Source organism: Oncorhynchus mykiss, chromosome 20 (assembly GCF_057628025.1).
Source record: "Oncorhynchus mykiss isolate SJ-2025 chromosome 20, ASM5762802v1, whole genome shotgun sequence".
NCBI classification, from domain to species: domain Eukaryota; kingdom Metazoa; phylum Chordata; class Actinopteri; order Salmoniformes; family Salmonidae; genus Oncorhynchus; species Oncorhynchus mykiss.
In genome coordinates, this window is record NC_143041.1 from 21785312 (window position 1) to 21802347 (window position 17036).

The 17036-nt window shown below is 42.8% G+C and overlaps 1 non-coding gene across 1 annotated transcript; it reads left to right on the forward strand.

Annotated features, from left to right (window-relative positions):
* Nucleotides 1-915: 915 nt before the first annotated feature.
* On the forward strand, nt 916-9002 carry LOC118942005 (uncharacterized). Its single transcript, XR_016489395.1, has 8 exons — nt 916-1081; nt 4253-4374; nt 4578-5471; nt 5603-6668; nt 6812-6938; nt 7259-7770; nt 7956-8587; nt 8732-9002. It is a non-coding gene; the product is annotated as an uncharacterized LOC118942005 (transcript).
* The last annotated feature ends 8034 nt before the right edge of the window (nt 9003-17036 follow it).

Genomic DNA, 17036 nt, shown 5'->3' on the forward strand with positions numbered 1-17036 from the left:
TTCCTTTCTCCTTGTGAGGTATAAAAAGGTCACAAAGCAGCCTTCTGGCTCAGCTTTATAACATATGCTGCTCTGTCCTCCACAATAACTCCTAGCCTCTCTGGTGTATGCTAAAGACTGTTCTCTACAGCTATGTAGCATATATCAGTGCTCTATGGTCATCTATGTCTTCACAATAGGACTGTTAAATCACCTGTCAAGAAGAGCTGAAGCATCTCAGCTGAGAAAATGGCCCCAGTTTGCTACAGAAATTCCTTTGATATGTTTCTACTTTGAAGGGGATATAATAAACGAAAATGTCCCTTGTGTCACTTGAGCCCAATACACAGATTTTGAGCCATAGTCGAAAATCTGCTAAAATATAATTGCCAACATTCTCCTGAAATACATGTAGACCTATTTCACAAAACACTGTTGTGGTTCGGTGCATCAGTGTATTAAATTACTGTAACAATCATATACATTATTGTTATTTCAAAATAGATTATAGATGTAGGCTATTTGCAAGTGTAAATAAATGTAGACTATATTTATAGGCTAACCATTGCCATTGTCATTGATATTTTGGTAATAAATACATGTTTGTATTTTTAATTACGCAGGAGTCAATCAAATCAAACAAATCATTTTGCTGACAATTATTCCTATGTTGATGTTTTCGTTATTTGATCATCGACATCATGCATTTTTGCATGAGCTTTTACGAGTGAGGAACGAGAGCGCAGCGCATCACCTATCACACGCAGTGTGACCATTAGCTAAAAACATTAGTTTGCGCCAACCCAAGCACGAACACATTTGCGAATTAGCTACGATTACTCATCTTTATTTTGAGTTATTGACAAAAGTCCATCTATCATTTCCTCAAATAATTCATGGATTTTAGCAATAAAATCCCGCGTGCCCTTTCTACATCTGCACAGGTAAATCCTATGATATATCTTATTTGAGTTTTAATAGTTCAATTATGTCCTTGTAGAAAGTCCTGGTATGTTTTTCTGTTCTCAAGATGTTCAGTCCGAGTGCTGAATACCGGCAGACTGTAGAGCGGTGCTGGGACAAGAACTACTACAATGAGCAGGTAAAATTAAATCATCTTCATTTCAGAAAACACTTACACCATATCGAAAGTGTATGTTACAGTGGAGTAAATGTGAATGTTGTAGGGAGTGAACGTTATTTATGGTAAGACTTACATGGAGGAAATCGAACCTTTCTGAAATGAAAATGGATGGCCCTCCCTTCAGCAAAATATATTTAACCTAAAACCCTACTTTTAAAAAAAAGTGGCCCTCCCATATACCCAAGCTAAACTAGGGGTTAGGGTTAAGTTTAATAGTTAGGTAAAGTGTTAGGATTAGGGGAAGGGTTAGATAACATGCTAAGTAGTTGCAAAGTTGCGAAACATTTGTAATTAGTTAAAAAGTTGCTAATTACCTAAAATGTGTGTTGCTAACCTATGGGTTGCTAGATGTTCGCATTATATACTCACTAAGGTTGAATAGAATGAACTCAGTTACAGAGATTTGATGAGATCTAGCACCCAAAATCACTCCCTTTTCCCAGGATAAATAACTGTGAGAAATGGTAAATTATTATAAATTCTTTATATCAACAGAGTGTATAACTTGGAGTGAAATGGAAGTACAACTTGTTGGATGCAGATCCTTTGCTGAAAAGGGTTAAACATGACAATTTTTGTATTTATTTATTTCACCTTTATTTAACCAGGTAGGTCAATTGAGAACAAGTTTTCATTTACAACTGTGACCTTCGCCAAGATAAAAAAAAGCAAAGCAGTGCGACAAAAACAACAACACAGAGTTACACATAAACAGACGTACAGTCAATAACACAATAGAAAAAATCTATGTACAGTGTGTGCAAATGTAGAAGAGTAGGGAGGTACAGTGCCTTGCGAAAGTATTCGGCCCCCTTGAACTTTGCGACCTTTTGCCACATTTCAGGCTTCAAACATAAAGATATAAAACTGTATGGTGGAACGACATTTATTGGATATTTCAAACTTTTTTAACAAATCAAAAACTGAAAAATTGGGCGTGCAAAATTATTCAGCCCCCTTAAGTTAATACTTTGTAGCGCCACCTTTTGCTGCGATCACAGCTGTAAGTCGCTTGGGGTATGTCTCTATCAGTTTTGCACATCGAGAGACTGACATTTTTTCCCATTCCTCCTTGCAAAACACCTCGAGCTCAGTGAGGTTGGATGGAGAGCATTTGTGAACAGCAGTTTTCAGTTCTTTCCACAGATTCTCGATTGGATTCAGGTCTGGACTTTGACTTGGCCATTCTAACACCTGGATATGTTTATTTTTGAACCATTCCATTGTAGATTTTGCTTTATGTTTTGGATCATTGTCTTGTTGGAAGACAAATCTCCGTCCCAGTCTCAGGTCTTTTGCAGACTCCATCAGGTTTTCTTCCAGAATGGTCCTGTGTTTGGCTCCATCCATCTTCCCATCAATTTTAACCATCTTCCTTGTCCCTGCTGAAGAAAAGCAGGCCCAAACCATGATGCTGCCACCACCATGTTTGACAGTGGGGATGGTGTGTTCAGCTGTGTTGCTTTTACGCCAAACATAACGTTTTGCATTGTTGCCAAAAAGTTCAATTTTGGTTTCATCTGACCAGAGCACCTTCTTCCACATGTTTGGTGTGTCTCCCAGGTGGCTTGTGGCAAACTTTAAACGACACTTTTTATGGATATCTTTAAGAAATGGCTTTCTTCTTGCCACTCTTCCATAAAGGCCAGATTTGTGCAATATACGACTGATTGTTGTCCTATGGACAGAGTCTCCCACCTCAGCTGTAGATCTCTGCAGTTCATCCAGAGTGATCATGGGCCTCTTGGCTGCATCTCTGATCAGTCTTCTCCTTGTATGAGCTGAAAGTTTAGAGGGACGGCCAGGTCTTGGTAGATTTGCAGTGGTCTGATACTCCTTCCATTTCAATATTATCGCTTGCACAGTGCTCCTTGGGATGTTTAAAGCTTGGGAAATATTTTTGTATCCAAATCCGGCTTTAAACTTCTTCACAACAGTATCTCGGACCTGCCTGGTGTGTTCCTTGTTCTTCATGATGCTCTCTGCGCTTTTAACGGACCTCTGAGACTATCACAGTGCAGGTGCATTTATACGGAGACTTGATTACACACAGGTGGATTGTATTTATCATCATTAGTCATTTAGGTCAACATTGGATCATTCAGAGATCCTCACTGAACTTCTGGAGAGAGTTTGCTGCACTGAAAGTAAAGGGGCTGAATAATTTTGCACGCCCAATTTTTCAGTTTTTGATTTGTTAAAAAAGTTTGAAATATCCAATAAATGTCGTTCCACTTCATGATTGTGTCCCACTTGTTGTTGATTCTTCACAAAAAAATACAGTTTTATATCTTTATGTTTGAAGCCTGAAATGTGGCAAAAGGTCGCAAAGTTCAAGGGGGCCGAATACTTTCGCAAGGCACTGTATCTTTTGAATTGCTTGTGTTCTGAATGGGACATGATTTTCTTTTTACCTGAACACCATCAGATAGAATTCATAGCAATCAGTGCACAAATTTGAACAGAACAGATGTTCTGGAATGACATTCACTCTCCCGGGATGGGTTGCCAAAAATAACTAACTGAAAGCCACACTCCCAATAAGCCACAAATATGACTGCATTGAGGCATATTTCACTGTGCTTCTATGTCTATATGCACCATGCCACAGCCTATTTCATTTGTTCATTTAGCAAAAAATTCAGCTCATAATTCAGTGCCTTTATCAGTCAACATATCTATATTGTAACTTCAGTTAGCATTAAAAATGCATTTTCTCTCAGCCTCATGGCAAAATGTGTACAATAGCAGGAAGTTTCTGGTCCACCCAAATGTCTGCAGGCCCACCCATCAACAAATGTCTGGCTATGCCACTGAATCACTGTCATAGGCTCAATGGGAAATCAATGTGAAAGTAGAGGAAGGATAAAAAAAGGCAGGAATGTTCAGTTGCTCTGTATTTGATTTTAAGGTTCAGAAAGGAAGCAGAGGAAGGGAATGACATAAGTCACCTGGTAAGAGATTAGAAAGATGTCTACAGTATAAGTTAAGTGGAGATAATATACAGTTAGTGAGTTATCCTTTCTAATAAACAATGTCCTTATTTTGCATTGGCTCATGGTATGTTGATATCAATATTTTACCCTCACTGCTATGGGCATTAATGGCACCCCCTGTTTCCTGTGACAGACTTGGGAGGTGAACACTCAACTCAGAATGAGGGACGTTGAACATGAGGCTTTTACTGAGTTGGCCACCGACCTTAGTCAGGCCATTAACTCACTTGACTTTACTGCTGATCTCTCCTACCTGTGAGTCACATTCACTCTTTATGTTACAGTTATTTGGTCTATGTATTATTCTATCCATCTACTGATGCTAAATGAAATGACGAGTGCAGGGGCCGATATCAATCAAACTTCATTTACTGTATGTAGCACATTCCTTACAGAGGATGCGTTTCAATCTGCATAAAAGTGTTTCCTCTTGTCTCTATCTGGCTTGTATATTTTAGAAACCCTGAGGTCTGCGATGAAGTTGTAAGAGCTCCAAAGAGCATTTCCCAGAGCCTGGCCTTCCAGCCGTACTCCGAGCTGTGCTGTCCCTCTAAGGTGGTGGTGGACATCGTGTCCAGGCTGCTCCAGGCCCTCTGGTCCTGCCAGATGGAAAGCCCCTGTGACCGGTCCTCCATGGTGCTGAGCGACATGAGTGTCACCATAGTGCTGGCAGTAGTGGAGAACCTCTCTAGAGTTCTGAAGGCTCCTCCTGTCGCTCAAGTCTACTACTCCCGTTCCACTGGTGTCAGGATGGTCCACTCACTCAACCGTAAGATCCAGTGCCTAAACAGCCCTGAGGACCTTAGGAGAGCTCTTTTCACCCAAAGTTCCACCTTGATCAGCACCATCATTGAAGCTGTGAGCACCAAAGTACAGAGGCTGTTTGAAGCTCCTGCTGACTACATTCCATTAAGCTCTATCCGCAGCTGGCTATCAGAGCCCAAGGCGAGCGAGGTTCGTCCAAAGTGCCCTGACCAGCTGGTAATCTCCTCGGAGCTCCTGAGGAACATCATTGGTATGATAGTTTATGTAGTCTTCGAAGGCCACCTAGAGGAAGACATCAACCTTCATTACTGGCCCCTCATAAACAACATAATCCACCAGCTGTCACTGTGTGGGGTCAAAGTCACAAAGAAAGGGGGCAAGGCCAACTGGCACATTGGCAGATCATTGAGATGGTGACAAACATCCATACTCATCTTCACCACTATACTGGCACAGAGCTGGTACTAAAGTTTGCAACATCTGCCAGGGACACCATGCTAACGAGGCACATGGTTCACCATGTGGTCGAGGAGCTGGTAAAGCTGAAGGACGTGGATGAAGGGACACCAGCTTCAGGGAGCAGTGAGGTGAGCAATGATTACAAGTGTTTATCTTTATGAAAGTCCACTCATACAAAGCATTTTTGTTGTTGTTGGTAAAAAGAAGATTTGCAATGTCGCAAATATTACGTTAAATAGGATGTCCTTGTTGCTTTCAGTCTGTCACAGCACCCCTAATCACTAACCCCATCAAAGTGGACAACATCACAACAACCATGACCACGACTCCAGTTGACCTCCAGTCAGGTGTTAAATTGACACGGATCACTTTGACAGCTGTCCATGTCTTACTGTAATATAACTTATTAGCTAATGTTTTGAAACTAGACAGTTTTGCAATAAGTTGTGTTTGTATGAGATAGATTTTCTCCTTCTAATTTCAAGGGAATGTTGTGGTAAAACACTCAGCACCCTGTATTCCACCTGCAGGCTTTGCCCCGGCACCATGCATATTACCCCCAGGCTTTGCCACTGCATCCTGCATCCCACCACCGGGCTTTGCCCCAGCATCCTGCACCCTACCACCAGTCTTTGCCCCGGCATCATGCCCACTCCCAGCAGGCTTTTCCCCGGCATCATGTCCCCCACCACCAGGCTTTGCCTCTCTATCATGCCCCCCACTACCAGGCTTTGCCTCTCTATCATGCCCCCCACCACCATTCTTTGCCCCTCTATCATGCCCCCCACCACCAGGCTTTGCCCTTCTATCCTTCCCCCCTCCACCAGGCTTTGCCCCTCTATCCTGCCCCCCACCACCAGGATTTTCCCAGGCATCATGCCCCCCAACACCAGGCCTTGCCCCTCTATCTTGCCCCCCACCACCAGGCTTTACCCAGGCATCCTGCCAGCCACCACCAGGCTTTGCCCAGGCATCCTGCCCCCCACCACCAGGCTTTCCCCCGGCATCTTGCCACCCACCACTCACTATCGCGGATCATATCTGCACTCTAATTCAGAGCATCACTGCCAGATCCAACAACATCGTCAACAAGGAGCTGGAGAAGTGTATCGACTCTTATAGTAAGAGCATCTGGGCTGACACTTTCTACTGTGAGTACATGAAGATGTACCCATCACCCCAGGGGATTGAAGCCTTCTCATTTGATGAGGAGAGATTTTTAGTGGTGGCCAACATAAATCGGCAGAATATTGCTGAACAATCTCCAGCTAGAGATGCTCCTCTCAGTGGAAGACTTTAATGTGGATGAAGTAGGGAGCAGTGGGGTAAGCAACGATCACAAGTGTTTATCCTTATGAAAGTCCACTCATTCAATATTCTCTGATAAAAATACAACTAAATGTTGGTAAAGAGGAGATATGAAATCTAACAAATGTTCTGTTAAATATTGTGTCCTTGTTGCTTTCAGTCTGTGGACTTGATCCGGGCAATCCCAGAGACCCCTAACCCTGTCAAAGTGGTAGACATCACAACACCTATGACCACTAATCCAGTCAACCTTGAGGTTTTGGATGAAACACTTGTCCTTCAGTCAGGTGAGTTACACTGTCACAATCACTTTGACAGGTGATCATTTTTCACTGTAATGTAACTTACTGGCTCAGGTTTTATAACTAGACAGTTTGGTAATTAAGTTAAAGACGTCCTCCAGAGATTGTTGAACTTTTCCTGTTGAAAAGCGATATCCCAAGTATAAATCCAGTAAAGTACACACACTAAAGCAGTGGTCACCAACTGGCCAATCGCAGTCGACTGGTCGATCTCCTAGTCAATCACCAAACATGTATGTAAAAAACCCAACAATAAAGCCTTAAAGTTATGTAAGACTGATCTTCACTTTGTCCGCCACCAACAGGCTTTGCCCCGGCACCCTGCATTCCACCCCCAGGATTTTCCCCAGCACCCTGCATTCCACCCTCAGGCTTTGCCCTGACATCCTGCACCGCATCGCCAAGCTTCGCCGCTAATGCCATGCAGGGCTTTGGCACGAAAATCATCCTGAAACAAATGGTCCTGCTATTCTTGGAGAGGCACCCTCCTACATCAGACGACCTTGAGTCAGAGTTCCTCACTATTGCCGATCATATCTGCACGCTGTTTCAAAGCATCACTGCCAGATTCCGCAACATCGTTAATGAGGAGCTGGAGAAGTGTACCGACTCTGACAGTAAGCAGTACTGGGCTTACACCTTCAACTGGGAGTACATGAAGAGGTGCCCATCATCCCAGTGCCTGGGGATTGAAGCCTTCACATGTGATGAGGAGAGATGTTTAGTGGTGGCCACCTTGTTTGCAAAGAAATTGTAACCCAAGATGTTCCTCTCAGCAGCAGACGTCGACGAGGCTGAAGATTCAGGGAGCAATGGAGTAAGCGATGGTTTTAAGTGTTTATCTTATTAAAGTCCACTCTTTAAGTTGTCTCTGATCCAAAAATGTATTGTTGTCAATATTGGTCAATTGTAAAAAAAAATAAAATAAATAGAACATCTGCAATGTTGCAAATGTTATGTTAAATAATATCTATATTAAATATTTCATATTTTTGCTTTCAGTCTGTGGACATGAACCTGGCAATCGCCGACAAATTTGTCCCTAACCCTGTCAAGGTGTTGGAGTTGCTTCAACCCCTGTCACTTCCAGACATCAAAAAGCCCTTGACCACTATCCATGACAAAGTGCTGGACAACACAACAACAACCCTGGTTGATGCCCCAGTTAAGGTGGACAACATCACAACACCCCTGGTTGATTCCCCAGTTAAGGTGGACAACATCACAACACCCCTGGTTGATGCCCCAGTTAAGGTAGACAACATCACAACACCCCTGGTTGATGCCCCAGCTAAGAGGTGGATAACATCACAACACCCCTGGTTGATGCCCCAGCTAAGAGGAGGATAACATCACAACATCCCCTGGTTAATGCCCCAGCTAAGGTGGACAACATCACAACACCCCTGGTTGATGCCCCAGTTAAGGTGGACAACATCACAACACCCCTGGTTGATGCCCCAGCTAAGAGGTGGACAACATCACAACACCCCTGGTTGATGCCCCAGTTAAGGTGGTCAACATCACAACACCCCTGGTTGATGCCCCAGCTAAGGTGGACAACATCACAACACCCCTGGCCACTAATCCAGTCCACCTTAAGGTTACGGATGAACCAGTTGACCTCCAGTCAGGTGAGTTACATTAACACGGATCACTTTGACAGGTTTTAATTTCCCTCTGTAATATAAGGTATTAGTTATTGTTTTATTTTAACACAAGTTTTATAACTAATTTAAGCTATTTTTTTTTGTGATTGATCTTCTTCTCATTTCCAGAAGATTTTGTGGTCATTAAACCAAAGAAAAGCAGAGTCATGAGATTCTTCCGTCGACTTTTCTGCTGCATATACGAAGATGATTTGATGGTGTGAACCTAACCAGCTTTTCAGAGGATGACTTCAGCTCACACACAAACACACGGGCGCGCACACACACATATACGCATGCACACACACACACACACACACCAGATGTTGTTTAACATGAGTTTTGTATGTTAAATATTTCTCTATAATTTTTCCTCATTAAATATTTTATTATGTCTTCATTCAATTACTCTTTTTACTATTTACAGTAGCAATCAATTTGTATTGTTATTTTTTTGTAACTATTTACAGTTTCAATTCACATTTCATCACAAACTTAGTTTTTTACAATCGCTCGGACCCATTTCTCAATACTTAGGTCACTTTTTCAAAACTCTTCACACAGTGAGCATAACAGCAGTCTATGTGGGATAAACTATGGATCATTTTTCATTGTTTTGGCACAAAATGCATTCAATGACTACATCTTTCAATCTTCATAAACTCTTTTCTCACAACCACCACCAAAACTCTATGTACCTACAGGCCAATTTGCACATGTTTACATACACTTTTCAAAACTATTTGTGAGCGGACCAAGTAATTGGGCGTCACTCTAAAGCGGGAAGGTGGAATAAACGAGTCAGGAGTAAGTTTTCTTGATTGAACACAGTTCTCTATTGAGGGCATTGGGTCAACACAAACACTCCAACATAATCAATGAAAATCTTCCAAGGAAAAACATACATCTTCTTCTCCAGATGAAACAAGAACATAATAGGATTATCTTTAAACTACAACAAAAAGTCACGGGATTGTCACCGTCTTAGTGGTTCTTCCTGGATAGCTCCTCTCTCTCGGTGGCCATCTTCCAGAGATAGTTTTCCCCCTCTCTGCTGGTTCCAATCTCTCTCTTATAGGGGAAGGAGAGTATGTCATTAGTACCGTCAGCTGTGCTTAATTGCCTCTGGTTACCTTGTCTACCATGCCTTGTTGGGCTACTATCCATGAGCCCAGCATGCCCTTTGGTGGTCCTTCCACATATTAAACTTAAAATCAAAACCTAAAATTACACAAAATTGAATAAGACATACATTTGCTACATTTCTACAGTAATAGCGAATTGAAATATTTTCCACACCTAAAAAATGAAATGCTATCAAAACAATTAGACCAACCACAGCTGATTCCCATTGTAGATGAACACCCACCCAGGTGTTAGTCTTTCAATTTCATTACCATCTATACAAAAGGGGACATTTTAGGAATAATGCTGTACTGTAATGTAAACATGGACCCAGCCAGAGATAGAGAAGTGGCTGACAGAGGAAGAAGAGTGGCTGGGAGAGGGAGAGGTGTACATATGCGTGGTGGAAGAAGACCGAGAGGAAGATCAAGAGCTGTAGTCTCAGATGAGATTAGGGCTACTATAATTGATCATGCTCTATCAATGAGAGAGGCTGGTCTGAGAGTGCAGCCAAATCTGCAACACTAAACAGTGGCATCTATTCGGATAAATTTCCGGCAAAACAACAGGTAAGATGTGCATTCTGCAAGGGCATCTGACTGAACTGCACATTACAGAAGTATATTGAGCAAAGCCTCCAAACCTACTTGTGTGTAATTGTTTTTGTATTTCTGCTTAGGACCCAATGGTTACCTCCTACAGGCGGGAGAGGTAGGATTTTCACTGCTGTGCAGGAAACTGCAATCGTTGATATGGTCATCAGAAACAATGGCAAAAAACTCACAGAGATTCGGGACAGAGTGTTGGCAGACAATGTAAGAATGACAACTATTTCTAGAGTCCTGAAACAACATCAAGTCAGGATGAAGCAGTTGCGCACTGTCCCCTTTGAGAGGAACTCTGAACGAGTCAAGCAACTCAGGAACGAATTAGTCTTGGTAAGATGACTATAAAATATAGAACTGGTTTTGAACAAAACCAAACAGGGCAGAGGCACACAATGGCATGTTTTAAGGTATAATGTAAACTACCGTAGTAGCCTAACTCTTATGTTGTCTTGTGGTTTATTTTAGAGAGTCATGGAGATTGAAGCCAGACAAACACCCCACGTATTCATCTTTGTGGATGAGGCTGGTTTCAACTTGGCCAAAACATGGTGGCGAGGAAGGAATGTGATTGGGAAAAGAGCCTCAGTGGATGTCCCGGGCCAGAGGGGTGCCAATATCACAATGTGTGCAGCAATATCCTCTGATGGATGGCTGTTACACAAACCTCTAAATGGGACATACAACACCGAGCGTCTCATTTCATTACTGGATGACCTCTATGGAAGGGTTGTGCCAGGTGAGGAGAGGTTCACAGTGAGGCAAAAACGTTTGTAATTGTATGGGACAATGTGGCGTTTCACCACTCCTGCAGTCACAGAGTGGTTTGCAGCCCATCCCAGGATGATGTCATTTTTCCTCCTTCCTTACTCTCCGTTCCTCAACCCCATAGAGGAATTATTTTCCTTATGGAGGTGGAAGGTTTATGACCACCATCAACATGATCAATTGTCCCTCCTGGACGCAATGCAGGCTGGATGCCTGGACATATCTGCAGAAGATTGCCAGGGATGGACCAGGCATGAAACAAATTTATTTCCTAGGTGTATTGCCCAAGATGACATAAGATGTGACGTGGATGAGAACCTGTGGCCAATTGCATATGACAGGGTTTACTAGCATTGCTACTGTATCTGTATCGGTAGATGGTGTATATACAAATTATGGTATTTTGGAATCACATGAGACATGTAGTGTTTTGGTAGTTTTAGGGCATTTTGAACGTGAAATTAACTGCTGTGCCAAGCTGAAAGTTAGTTATGCTCACTGTGTGAAGAGTTTTGAAAAAATGACTGAAGTATTGAGAAATGGGTCCTAGCGATTGTAAAAAACTGTAAATGACATATTATTTATGCATCAACATGTATTGAACGTCTGTTAGCCTTAGTTTCCTAGTTTAATAACTGTTTTTGTTCCATTTTCCAGTAGAAGGCAGTCTTGTCTAATATCTGGAGTCATGCATGTTACAGTAATTCTGATGACCTTGTGTCTTGGTATATATATTCTTAGTCATTATCATGTACTATAAAACAAATACTACATTGAATATATATATAAATATATAACAAGCATGACCACAGTACAGTATTGACAAGCAAGACCACAGTACAAAGAACAATGGTCTTTATGTATATGCTATAAAACTAGTAGTCAGAAAGATAGGGCCATATCCAATAATCTCTCTTTCTTTGATTGCAAAATCTCTATGGGTAATAAACAGGGGTCCCTGTTGGACTAGATAGATTAGGGAAACCAAAGAAAGCTTTACAGTTTACTTTGCAGCAGGGATCTGGTTCATTTCACTTCCAGATGATTATGATGGCCTTGCCTCTCCCAACATGATGGGTGGGGGCTGTGGTGAGACTGGGAGCAAGACCATGGGAAGAACTAGTAGGACAACGTTGAGACACAACGACTACAGCACCGTGCAGTACATCCGTCGAGAGTGTTGCTGTGCTGTATTTAAACTCCAGTCAGATTCCCACACCTTTCAACAACACAACACCCCCCCGAGACCCATGCAGTCGCGGATCTACAGCTTCCGCCAATGCCCTCCATCCAGGTTTCCCACTTCTACTCTTTGACACACACACACACACACACACACACACACACACACACACACACACACACGTGACAGGTTAAAGGAAATATTCATAGCCTGTTATACATTAAAAAGTATTAGTACGTTTATAGTATGTGAGGATCTTAAAACATATTGTGTTAAAGTTAAAATCTGTATGAATTGTGAGAGTAATGTTATATTGATTACTTTATTTTGTGGTGCCTAAAAGTGTTAATCTGTGATCTACGAAATGCTCTTAATCTATGAGCCTGAGATCAATTGCTCTGGTCTCCACCCATATTCCTGGGGAAAATCGGGGTCTTTTCTCATTACACTAAACGTTGAATTGAGAATACAACACCGTATCACTCTCGTGATTATTTCTCCCCTGTTTTCAGGTACTTTATTGATGATAAAAATAGTAATTTAAATGTTATAATTCGCTAACATGTCAAGAGTGTTTAAGGTGTGTCTTAGTAACGTCTTGAGGAAGTTAGAGTTAAGTTTGAAGAGAGTAATATTAGCCCTGCTCGGTTGAAGTGAAGAATAGCATCGTACTGAGAGTAGCTGCCATTTTATGTCGATTGTGAATGAACATGTACGTTGTTAATAAGATATTTTGCTGTGTTAGTTGTATAATGGGTTTTCTGTTGTTTTGTAATGTGTTACTTTTGTGAAATGATTACACTAAACGTTGAATTGAGAATACAACACTGTATCACTCTCGTGATTATTTCTCCCCTGTTTTCAGGGGCGTAACATTTTCTGAGGCTCCGCTGAGATAGCTGCTCAGATGTCCAGTTTCCACACCCTGGTCGCTGAATTCCGAGCCAGCTAAATCTCCACATAACAACTCAGGCAGGCTGCAGTGAGGGAAGTGTTGCTGTTTGAGGGAAGTTGGAAGTTAGTGGTTAAGTACGTGTTAACTGAGGCCATTGATCGACCATCAGAGACAGTAAGGACCATCTAATTCAGAGTCAACTCCTGCACAGTAAAAGTTCCTCCTGTTCTGTCAACATGACAAGCGCCTTGGAAGAACTACAGGAAGAGGTAGTAGGAGAATTGCGAACCCTGACTAAAGACAAATTACTAGAGATATGGGATTTCCTTGAAATATCAGGCGAACAGAGAAGAGATGTTAAAGACAAATCCCGCATAGCATTAATGACTCGCATTATGATGTTCCTTGAAAGAGAGGAAGTCGCAGAGTTAGAAGATGGCGGGCGGCATGTCGGAATTGTTGCTACTTAGAGACGAAATGACAGAGATAGATAACAAAACAGGGCAAATTGACCATGATATTGAACCAGCCGGAACACATCACAGAATAGAGGAACTGAGAACTGTAACCCCACAACAAGGGGTGGGAACTGAGCAGATTATTGCAGCCAAAGCCAGTGATTCTCTGCGTCAGCCCCAACACCATGCCAATCTTCAGGGGAGCGTGCCGCTCTCACCCAATGCACAGCCCAGCTCATACTGGCGCAAAGAGTTTAAAATTTCTGGTCAGATAGGTGAACCGGGCCAGAAAGAAAAACTGATTTTTTCCAGCCTTGCCCATCAGATTGAAAATGGACTTAACAGAGGCTATCCTGAGGTAGAAATAGTAGATCTAAGGTTGACTGCAGCAAATGGAAATGCCGTACCTGGGATGGATTGAAACAACTTTTCGGCTAGCCTCTGAAACTGACCAAACAAAGGAACTGATCATCCCGGTGCTGGTAATGAAAGGCTGTCACCTATCACATCCCATCATAGGTTTCAATGTTATCGAGCACATCCTGACAATGACCGAAAAGACTAAACGATACAGTACAGTAAAAACAGCTTTCCCAAGCCTCAAAATAAACAAGGTGAGAGCTTTTATACAGGCTGTTAGCGCAGAACAGACAGATGAATACGCAGTGAAAACCAAGAAAGAGAAGGTTGCTGTACCAAAACACAGTAGCATTCAGATTGAGTGCCGTGTAACTTCCCAGCCTTTCAAAGATGACATGACAATGCTTTTCCAGCCAGACCTGAACCCGCAGTGGCCAGACGACCTTGAGTTCTTTGACACACTAGTCAGAGTCAGGAAAGGTGTTTTTCCAGTTACCCTGCTTGATGTCTCTAACCCCACTGACCACGACATTGCCCTGCTAGGACGCACAATAATCGGTACAGTACAAACCATTATGACTGTGTTACCTGCCCAAGTCTTTGAAAAAACTGTCACCCCAGCCACAGTGAATCACACCAGCGTTCGAACCCCATGTACTGCTACTGAACAGTGGGATCCACCAGTAGATTTAACTCACCTAACCGAAGAACAGAGAGAGGTTGTTAGGCAAATGCTTAGAGAAGAGTGTCACTCCTTCTCCAGATCAGACAATGACATTGGCTGCATTGAACGATTGAAAATGACTATATCTCTAAAGGACTCTGAACCAGTAAAGCGCACATACATGTCAGTGCCCAGGCCACTGTATCAGGAGATGAAGGGTTACATTTATGACCTCATAGTCCAGGGCTGGGTTAGGAAGTCAAACTCTTCATATTCTTCACCTGTCGTGTGCGTTCGTAAGAAGGACCGGACCCTCCGGTTGTGTATAGATTACAGAGACCTGAACAGAAAGACACATCCCGACCGCGAGCCCATCCCTCGGGTCCAAGACATCATGGACAGTTTAGGTGGTAATTCCTGGTTCTCCCTCTTAGATCAGGGGAAAGCGTATCACCAGGGGTTCATCTCTGAAGAGAGCAGATCACTGACAGCATTTGTGACACCGTGGGGACTCTATGAGTGGATACGTATGCCATTCGGCCTCATGAACGCTCCTGCAGCTTTTCAGCGGTGTATGGAGGAGTGTTTGGAAGGGCTCCGGGATAACATCTGCATTCCTTATCTGGACGACACGCTAGTTTTCAGTAAAACATTCAACAGCCATGTGAATGATGTGTGAAAAGTTTTGCAGCGTCTCAGAGAGTATGGCATTAAACTCAAACCAAGTAAGTGTGATCTCTTTAAACCCCAGGTCCGTTATTTGGGCAGAATAGTGTCTGCAGAGGGCAGCCAAGTTGACCCAGCCAATTTTGAAGCAGTAAGAGCATTGAAAGAAATCAGACCAGAGACTGTAGGCCAGCTCATAAAAATGCTTGGTTTACTCACTTACTACAGACAGTACACCAAAGACTTTTCTAGGAGTGCCAGCTGCCTGTATGACCTCCTGAAAGCAGATTCAGAGAAATTACCTGACCACCCACGGAAAACAAAAACAAAGAAAGTAAGTCATGTGGTGCCCTCAAACAAGCCAATCCTGTGGACTGACCAGCATCAACAGGCACTTGAACAGCTGATTGAGTGTTTGCTTCACCCACCAGTTTTAGGTTTCCCTGATTTCACTCAGCCATTTGTTGTACACACTGATGCGTCACACCAAGGCTTGGGAGCAGTTCTTTATCAAAAGCAAGAGGGGAAGCTTAGGGTCATTCATTGCTTATGGCTCTCGAACCTTAACAGCAGCTGAGAAGAACTATCACTACCACTCGAGCAAGTTAGAATTTCTAGCTCTAAAATGGGCAATCACTGATAAGTTCCATGATTATTTGCACCATGCTCCGACCTTCACTGTATACAGCGATAACAACCCGCTCTGCTACATTCTGTCTACTGCAAAACTGAACGCTCCACTTCCAGGTGGGTTGCAAGACTTGGCTGATTTCCACTTTACAATAAAGTACAGGCCAGGCAGAGAGAACGGCGATGCAGATGCTTTGTCAAGGATGCCACTGGATGTAGTCACTGATGAGAGAATGTTCTGAGGAGCTTCCACCAGACACCATTGCCGCCGCGATACAAGCAGTTGAGGTACAGAAAGAGGCTGTTGTACCTTGGTCATTTTCAGCTGCATCGATGTCAGTATTAGCTGAAGGTGAGACAACCACTGCAACAACCAGCTCGATCCCAAAAGATGGGATAAGAGAAGCACAAGAATCTGATCCGGTCATCCGTCCTGTGCTCAATTTCAAACGGTCTGGTTCCAAACCGCCAGTTAAAGAGCAAAAGAAATTCAGTTCAAAGACAAAATGCCTATTCAGAGAATGGGACAAATTGACAATAGACAGTGATGGCATTCTGTACAGAATCACTACAGCCCGCAAGCAGTTAGTTCTACCAGAGCAGTACAAAGGTAAAGTGATGGAAGAGTTGCACAATAATATGGGACACCAAGGTACTGACCGCACTGTATCACTAGTACGTGACCGCTTCTTCTGGCCATATATGCAATCTGACATCGAGCACTATGTGACTAAAACTTGTAGCTGTGTCAAGCAGAAAAAGCCAGCCCATGCAACAAGAGCTCCTCTGACAAACATTGTGACAACACAGCCATTTGAACTGGTATGTATTGACTTCCTTCATCTCGACAGATGCAAAGGGGGACATCCTCGTGATTGTTGATCATTTTACACGTTTCACTCAAGCCTACGCCACCACATCAAAGTCAGGTAAAACTGCTGCAAATCTCATCTTCAATGACTTTGCCCTGAAGTTTGGGTTCCCGTCCCGCATCCACCATGACCAAGGGGGAGAATTTGAAAATCAGTTGTTCCATCAGTTAAAGAAACTCAGTGGCATGGCGGGGTCCAGGACAACACC